This window comes from Elaeis guineensis, chromosome 4 (genome assembly GCF_000442705.2).
Source record: "Elaeis guineensis isolate ETL-2024a chromosome 4, EG11, whole genome shotgun sequence".
NCBI classification, from domain to species: Eukaryota; Viridiplantae; Streptophyta; class Magnoliopsida; order Arecales; family Arecaceae; genus Elaeis; species Elaeis guineensis.
This window is the reverse complement of record NC_025996.2, coordinates 128,226,015-128,235,558: the sequence shown is the minus strand read 5'-3', so window position 1 is coordinate 128,235,558 and position 9,544 is coordinate 128,226,015.

Here is a 9,544-nt window from a genome sequence, read left to right as displayed (position 1 = left end):
AAATTAGATATTTTTAAGATTCTATTTTTTATGATTTTATTGAATTATTCACATGATAATCTTAGCATGATTTGATCTGATTGATCGAATTTGTTGAATCATATTGTCTGAAAAATTCAAGATGAGTTTTCTCTCTCTAGAATTTTCTCTCTCTAAAGTCATTTCTCTCTCTATCGATTTTTCTCTCTTGATCGATTTATCAATGAGAGTTTTTTTTAATATTTCTGATCTAATGAAGAATCCTGATCCATGATTGTCAGACAACATACTGGCATCCACCTTAATCAGACCATAAATCTTTAGGTTTGATCATCCATGATTTCGATCTAGTCATAACTTGATTTGATCATGTTGATTTCATCAATCGAGATATTGGACCAATCGTAATATTGGATTATGTCATCTGATCAATTCAAATTGTATCTCATGAATTCTCTCTCCTCTAATTGTCTCTCTCTACTTGATTTTATGAAATCGATGAAGAAATCTCGGTCCTATCACTTCGAATCTGATTTGATCTGATAGTCAAACTTTGGATCATTTAGGTCCTAATTAGATTTTGATTAGATGAAATTAGATGATCGGACCCAATCTAAATCGTTGAAATATGGTATTCATATTCTTTCTAATTATTGAAATTGATTCTGTATAGGATTATGGATGTTTGATCATGGGATATCGCAATATGATCTACGAACAGAATTTTTGAAAAAAAAATTTATAGAATTATGTAGATTTATTGGAATACGTTCGAGGTAAGTAATGTTTTATTTTTTTTTAAATTTATCGGTAAATTATAATATATTTTTCGGATATGATTTGTGAAACAATGCATGAATTGGATGAATGGTATTTTGTTATGAAAATATCTTATTTGAAATATTATGATGAAGCATGATTGAACATATTGATTCCATGATGCATTATATTGATTGATTTCGATACTACATGATTATATGTTTTATTATCGAAATTAGAATATGAATTATGATTTATGAAGAATTCTGATATAAGAACAATATGAATTGACAACCTGACTATGTAAAGGACCCCGCCAATGGGGGCATATACGTTGGCAATTGATTTGTCCTGAGGGTTTACGTCATCAGAGAGACCAGCGACAAACCGCTAGAGAGACCAGCGGTTCTGAAGGACTTGCTGCTAGATGATTCGCAGCTCACCGCAAGAAGATACGCGGTGTTATGACCTTGCTACAGAAAAAATGTGGTCATAGCTCATGGTTGATGAAAAGAATTTAAGAATGAAAAAAATTGAAATCTCGAAAGAAACTTGAATTTTCGAAAAAGAAATGAATTTGGCATGAATTATGTTGCATAATTGAAATTGATTTTGAATTAATAAACTCTATATGCTTATTTTCTATAAATGATTATTTACTTAAATACCTGATGAAATCTGTTGAGAAGTGATCATTGCTTACTGGGCTGTCTAGCTCATTACCTCCTATTTTACTGTTTTTACAGATGTTGAAGAATTAAGATGATACAAGATATGAATGGAAGAGTGATAAGAAGCAGAATCTCTATACTTTTATTTTAGGTTGAAAGTCTTATTAAATTTGATGTAAGGCCTATGAATCATTATTGAATTTATTGAGATATTAAAGAAAAAATTTAGGTCGTTATGTTTTAGATTTAAATTATTGACTAATTATTCCACTGTTGTTTTAGGATAGCATGATAAGATGCCTTGCATGCTTATGGAAAGAGTTTTCTATGAGTATGCGGTGGTTGCCATGACCCTTGATTCACAATCTCGGATCGGGGGCGTGACAATTAATATGGTATCAGAGCATTAGTAGATGAACTAAGATGTATATAGAAGGAGTGTTAGTAGATAGATACTAAGGACATTATGGTGTAGATCATTGATGATTGTAGTGGGAGAAATCTTTATGAACTTTTGGTTAAATATTGAGATTATGTATGAAAGGATCACAAGAGATTATGACATATAACATTTGAAATATGATGGATGATCTATTGATCATGATATGATTAGTTAGATTGTGATCGAAAGTAATCACAAAAGGATTGACATAAAATTTTATTGTGCATTATGGTTATTAATTTGATCATTGGTTATTCAAGTGAATCGTAAGTTCAAATTCGATGTGAGAATAATACTATGATATTACTTCTAGTTGAGAAGTTGACTATTATTGGCAAGATAAAGATTTGATGATAAAATATTATTCCAGGATGGACTAAGAAAGTCTCTTATGATGCTTGATTGGAATATTTATCGAAATTGAACTTGGTATGTGGATCATATATATAGTGGCATATTAGGATGAATGCATATTTGAAGATATTGCAAAGAAGTCTATTTCTTATTGATGAAATTGATTTTAAGATTGTAGAATATTCATCGTATTGGAAGCTTGAATCATCATCCTTAGATCTAAATAATGGATTTTATTATGTCTCTTGGAGAGTACATGATGTGTATAAAATTTCAATTTAAAGATTTCGTATCTAAGTTGATCAAGAGATTTTCTGATATTATTGTTGAGGTTATTAATGAAAAATTGATATCTTCAGATTAAGATAAAAGATCTGATTTATATTTATTTCAGATTAAGAGATCCATGTGAATTTACAATTTAGAAATTTTGAATTTAGGAATTGATATGGAGTTCCTTTGCTTTTGTTAACGAGGTTCCTAATTGAATCTACTATTAAATGGAGATTTGATTTTTTTTGAAGCTTGTATGATTGTTATGAAAGGATATTTGATAGATATTGAAGATCCTGATGATAAAAATTTTAAAAAAAATATATATAATATGATGATTTAAAATTCTTATATATTCTGATTATGTCCAAATTTGGTGGAGCATCGAAGGATTTTTTCTTCATTAATTTGACTTATAAGGATTTTTGGTTTGAAAATTATCGAATTGAATTGATATGAGAATTAAGATTTGATTCATATTGATTATAGTAAATCTATATGATGGTTTAAATATGATATTGGACTCAAAGGTTAATCAAGATTATTATATACCAGTAAAAGTATGAATGAGAATCGAAAGTTAATCTTTGACTTCAATTAAAATTTAAAATTTTAGATCTTTTCTATTGATAAGATAAAAAAATAATTTGATCAAACTTTTTTTTGGTGAACCTAAAAAATTTTGATTGTTAGATCAGAGTGCATAGTGGAAGCATGGTAATTTGGATTATTTTGAGTAAGTCAGGAATGTTGACCTTTTGAGTTAAAGAATTATGATAGATGATATGGTTTGATATAAAAAATTTATTGATATTAGAAAGAATAATATTTTAAAATTTTGAATTATTTTAGATATCCTAATATGATTTTTAAAAAGTAGTGCTTCCACCTACTATGCTAAAAAAAATATTTAGCATCCTAATTCTAGGATGAGTGGATCCTTGATTTTTGATTTTTGATTTAGAATATTTAGAGATAAATTTTCTCTATCCTAGAATTAAATTTTATAATTCTCTATTTATTAGGAAGAATTTGAGATTGTTTATCGAATAATGATTTTGATCTTAGATTATTATACTCAAATATTTATCTTCAGGATATAATAAAATTTGAAGTTAGAACTCTTTTGATCATTATTATTTTTCTGACTAAATGGAAAAGATTGAGATTATCTATCGATATTGACGATTATTCTACAAAAGATGGATTGGAGTTATTTATAATTTAATTTGATAATGAATTGATTAATTAAGAATAGTTAATATTTAGATAAAGCAAATTGATATACTTACTTAGAATAAAGACATTAATTTTAATTATAAGAAAAATATAGTTTTGATTTAGATCAATTTTTGAGTTATTAATTTTTATTATGGAATGACTTAATGATAAAATTTGCTTCAAGAATTAGAATATTTAAGAGTTTGAGGATTTGAGTAAGAAAATTTCGATGACTAGAAATAGTGATATCGATTCAATCAACAATGGTGATATTGATCTTTATGAAATGACTTAATGATGAAGTTGCATCGAGAATTAAATATCAAAAATTTGAGAATAAGATTGAAATGATAAATCTTCAACTTTTGAAAGTACGAATAAGAAAAAATATTTTTGAATTTTGATTGATTGGGATGTCATCATATGATTCACATAAGTATGTTTTTCCTATCTTATAATGGGTTGAAATTAAGAGTGGATAATATTTTTAAAAAAAAATGAATGATGATGATGAATGAAGTTTTTATGCAAAAATAGAGACATTGACCTTATTCTATTCACAAGAGATAGATTTGATTTTAATTTGAGTTATGAGATATTGAACATTAATTTTTACAGAAAATGAGATTATAATTTTGAAATCTTGAAATATTGAAAATCTTTGAGATGTTGATCTTGATAAATAAGAAAATGAATGGTTCTATTTCAGATCGATATTGATGTATTGACTTTTTCCTTATGAAATGATTTAAGAACGAATTTGTATTAAGAATTAGAATTTTGAAATATTTGAGGATGAGATTCAAGTAAGGAAATATGAAGACTCAAACAAGAAAAATTTCGAGAACGAAAATTTTTTTAGAGGGGAAGAATGTGATGGCCCGGTCTGAGTAATGAATCCCAGCCCACAAAGCCCAAACAAAAAAAAACAGGGGAAATAGGGAAGAAGACTCCCGATAGGAGTCTTCTTCTCCGATGAAATCGCAGTGATCGGGAGTCCTAGGACCACCAGGAGTCCTAGGGCTCTCTATAAAAAGGCTCTCCCCTTCCTTAGAAGTCCTCCATCGGTCTTTTTCCCCTCTCTTCTTCCCTGATTTCTCTGATTGGAGCCGCGGATACTTGTTTCGTGCTCGCCGCGATTGCTCGCCGGTGGGGTCATCGGAGGCCGAAGTTAGCTTTCCTCCTCTTCCTCTCTTCTTTCTCCTTCTTCCCGTGCCTCTGTGCACGACTGCCGGCGACGGGTGTCGTCGATTTTTGTCGGAGAAGGGACCCCTGTTTGGTCTCTTCTTCCCTTTGATTTTCCGGCGCCGGCGATCACTACCGACCGCCGACCTTGCCTCTCTGAACTCGAGAGAGTTGCCCCCTTCTGCTGTCGGCCTTCATCGTGTCGACCGTGGCTTGAATGGCCGATCAAGGGAGGGGACCTGTCGGTCCCCTATTTCGGCCAGGAAGGAGCCCGAGAGAAAAGAAAAGAAAAGAAAAGAAAAAGAAAAGAAAAAGAAGAAGAAAAAGAAAAAGAAAAGAAAAAGAAAAAGGGAAAAAAGAAAAAAAAGAAAAAAAAAGGGAAGAAAAAGAAGAAGAAAAATAATATAATAATAATAAATAAGATTTTCTCTCCTCTCTTCCGTGAAGAAAAAGAAAAAAAAAGAAAGAAAAGAAGAAAAAAATAAAATAAATTAATTAATAAATAGTGATATAAATAATAAAATATGAGAAAGAGAGTTTCTCTCTTTTTCCTCTCTTTCTTCAGCCTGAACTAGTATTTTCTCTCTCTAGAATTAGACTTTCTCTCTCTATTTTCTCTCTCCAAAATTTTCTCTCTAGATTATTTCTCTCTCTTAAGATTTTCTAAGATCTTGAGAAGAATGATGATGAATTTAAATGATCCTCATGATAGATTTTTGATCTGTGATCGTCGGATGGTATACCAACACCCACTTTGATCAGATTAGGTATTTTTAAGATTCTATTTTTCATGATTTTATTAAATTATCCATATGATAATCTTAGCATGATTTGATCTGATCGATCGAATTTGTTGAATCATATTGTTTGAAAAATTCAAGATGAATTTTCTCTCTCTAAAGCCATTTCTCTCTCTATTGATTTTTCTCTCTTGATCGATTTATCAATGAGAGTTTCTTTTAATATTTCTGATCTAATGAAGAATCCTGATCCATGATTGTCAGACAGTATACTGGCACCCACCTTAATTAGACCATGAATCTTTAGATTTGATCATCCATGATTTCGATCTAGCAATAACTTGATTTGATCATGTTTATTTCACCAATCGAGATATTGGACCAATCGTAATGTTGGATTATGTCACCTGATCAATTCAAATTGTACCTCATGAATTCTCTCTCCTCTAATTATCTCTCTCTACTTGATTTTATGAAATCGATGAAGAAATCTCGATCTTATCACTTCGAATCCGATTTGATCTGATAGTCAAACTTTGGATCGTTTAGGTTCTAATTAGATTTTGATTAGATAAAATTAGATGATCGGACCCAATCTAAATCATTGAAATATGGTATTCATATTCTTTCTAATTATTGAAATTGATTCTGTATAGGATTGTGGATGTTTGATCATGGGATATCGCAATATGATCTACGAATAAAATTTTTGGAAGAAAATTTATAGAATTATGTGGATTTATTGGAATACGTTCGAGGTAAGTAATGTTTCACTTTTTCTAGATTTATCGATAAATTATAATATATTTTTCTGACATGATTTGTGAAACGATGCATGAATTGGATGAATGGTATTTTGTTATGAAAATATCTTATTTGAAATGTTATGATGAAGCATGATTGAACATATTGATTCCATGATGCATTATATTGATTGATTTCAATACTACATGATTATATGTTTTATTATCAAAATTAGAATATGAAACATAATTTATGAAAAATTCTGATATAAGAACAATATGAATTGACAACCTGACTATGTAAAAGACCCCACCAATGGGGGCATATACGTTGGCAATAGATTTATCCTGAGGGTTTACGTCGCCAGAGAGACCAGCGATAAACCGTCAGAGAGACCAGCTGTTCTGAAGGACTTTGCTGCCAGATGATTCACAGCTCACCGCAAGAAGATACGCGGTGTTATGACCCTACCACAGAAATAATATGGTCATAGCTCATGGTTGACGAAAAGAATTTAAGAACGAAAGAAATTGAAATCTCGAAAGAAACTTAAATTTTTGAAAAAGAAATAAATTTGGCATGAATTATGTTGCATAATTGAAATTGATTTCGAATTAATGAACTCTATATGCTTATTTTTTATAAATGATTATTTACTTAAATACCTGATAAAATATGTTGAGAAGTGATCATTGGTTACTGGGCTGTCTAACTCATTACCTCCTATTTTATTATTTTTACAGATGTTGAGGAATTAAGATGATACAAGATATGAATGGAAGAGTGATCAGAAGCAGAATCCCTATACTTTTATTTTAGGTTGAAAGTCTTATTGAATTTGATGTAAGGCCTATGAATCATTGTTGAATTTATTGAGATATTAAAGAAGAAATTTAGGTCGTTATGTTTTAGATTTAAATTATTGACTAATTATTCCGCTGTTATTTTAGGATAGCATGATAAGATGCCTTGCATGCTTATGGAAAGAGTTTTCTATGAGTATGCGGCGGTTGCCATGACCCTCAATTTACAATCTCAGATCGGGGGCGTGACACATATCATACACTAGATGGAACACTATTGGTGACAATCAGATGAGGGTGAGGAGATCGAGTGGATAAAAAATTTATCAATTTTTTTTTAAATTCAAGGAATATCAAAAAGCTATCATTTATTTGGTTGTCATCATATATATATATATATATATATATATATATATATAAAATAATACTTTTTGAAGGAGTATTGGAGTGTTGCCAACTTAACTTTTCAAATGAGTTTTGTTGTGCCATCTGAAAAGAACAACTCTTCATATTAAATTATGTTATTAATATATGGTATTATTATATTCTTATAATTAAAGTCTATTTATATAGGTAGTTGAGAATATGAAATGATTCTAAGAATTTGAATGAATATTATTTTATTATTTATATATAATTTTTTTCAATCTAATCAGATCTAGAAGGAAAATTATTTTCGTACATCCGGTCTAGTACAGCACGCGAGTCTTTGACTAGTGCCTCAATAAAACAATCAGTACTTTTCCAATATATCTTTTAAAATTAAATGTTAGATCTTATAAAGAGGATCATGATTTTTCGCTAGCCACTTGTCTAACTTGAGGATTTGTAGTTGCTTATTAGCAGTATAAATTTATTATATGCTGTTATAACAAATATGTACTCACTTCATACCTTAATAATATCAAATTATTTGACTCTATCAAATATTGCAAAATATCGAACAAGGTCTAAATTAGCAGCATTTTTAATATATGCTGCTAAATAAAGATTGTTGTGTTCACAAATTGACGTAGTCTTTTCCTCTATTTTGCTCCATTTAAGGCTAGACTTTCTAAAAAACAAATTTAGCTATATGAAGTCCTTACTATCTTATCATATATGCTTTTCAGTTTATCTCTATTTTTTTCCTTCTAAATGTACAAAATGAGATAAAAAAAATATAACTAGTCTCAAATCTCAATAAAGGAGGAGTATTACGGTAGGTTAATAGCCAGCATAAAACTATGGTCAATACCTATAAATATGAATTTATATAAGAAATATAAGCATTCTTTGTAGCCATCGAAATCTCAATGCCAGACCTAATCATTTTTGGATTTTTCTAATCTATGCCCTGTGGGCATAGGTTATGGAGCATTAACTAGAGCATTAACTACCCACCTAATTAGCTGGGCCTTATCCGAATAGCAAGAAGATAGTTAATAACCTTCTTATGACAAAATTCTCCCTTTGATCTCTCTTAACAATAAAAGCTATTTCGGGCTCAAAAAATAGAGGAAAAACTGAAAACTGACGGTTGATACAAATAAGATCTTCCTTTATGGTTCTTTGAGTTGAATATATATTATCTATCCAAGAGAAAAAAGCATCACGAGATAGAATTCTATTTATATATTCAAATTTAATTACATATTCTAGATATTTATCATATTTTTCTAACAAAAATAAATCATCATATTTATTATAATACAAACCTTGATTGAAAAAGAACATTTTCTTGAATTTTAAAATGAGTAATATAGGACACAAAATGTTAAAGCATTATATATCTTCACTCTAAAATTTCAAGGAAAAATTGGGATTCAAATTACCATCATTTGAAACACCTTTTTTTCATTTATTAGCACCACTTGTGGTAGTATGATTCTCATTAATATGTTTTCTTTGGACATATAACAATATGGTGACCAACACCCTTGCGTAGTTTGCAAGTTTTCACTTATTTTCTTAATTCTTTTCCATCTTTCAATCATGTTTGCTTGGGTCATCCCTTTGTCTTTGATGCTGGAGAGCAGTGAACAAAGATAGCTAGATTAATCACAAGATTACCATTAGATGATGCTTCGATGTCTACTAACATTTCATCATTAGCCACTAAAAATTCTTATGCATTTTGGAATTCTTCACGGCATCAATGTGATAGCAAGTAGCCAAAAGAGGCTTTAAAACAATCTTTATGAAGGAAAACACATACTAGCATGTGATGATAAAGAATTCTCAAAAGTTTAAAATACTTGCAACTACAAATGACCATCTAACCATCCCATAGAATACTGTGCTTTTGACTATGAATTTCTTTATGATGTTGCACTGCGAACTCAATATTATTCTCTTCATGCACCATATACTAAACCACTCTTCCAAACTCTT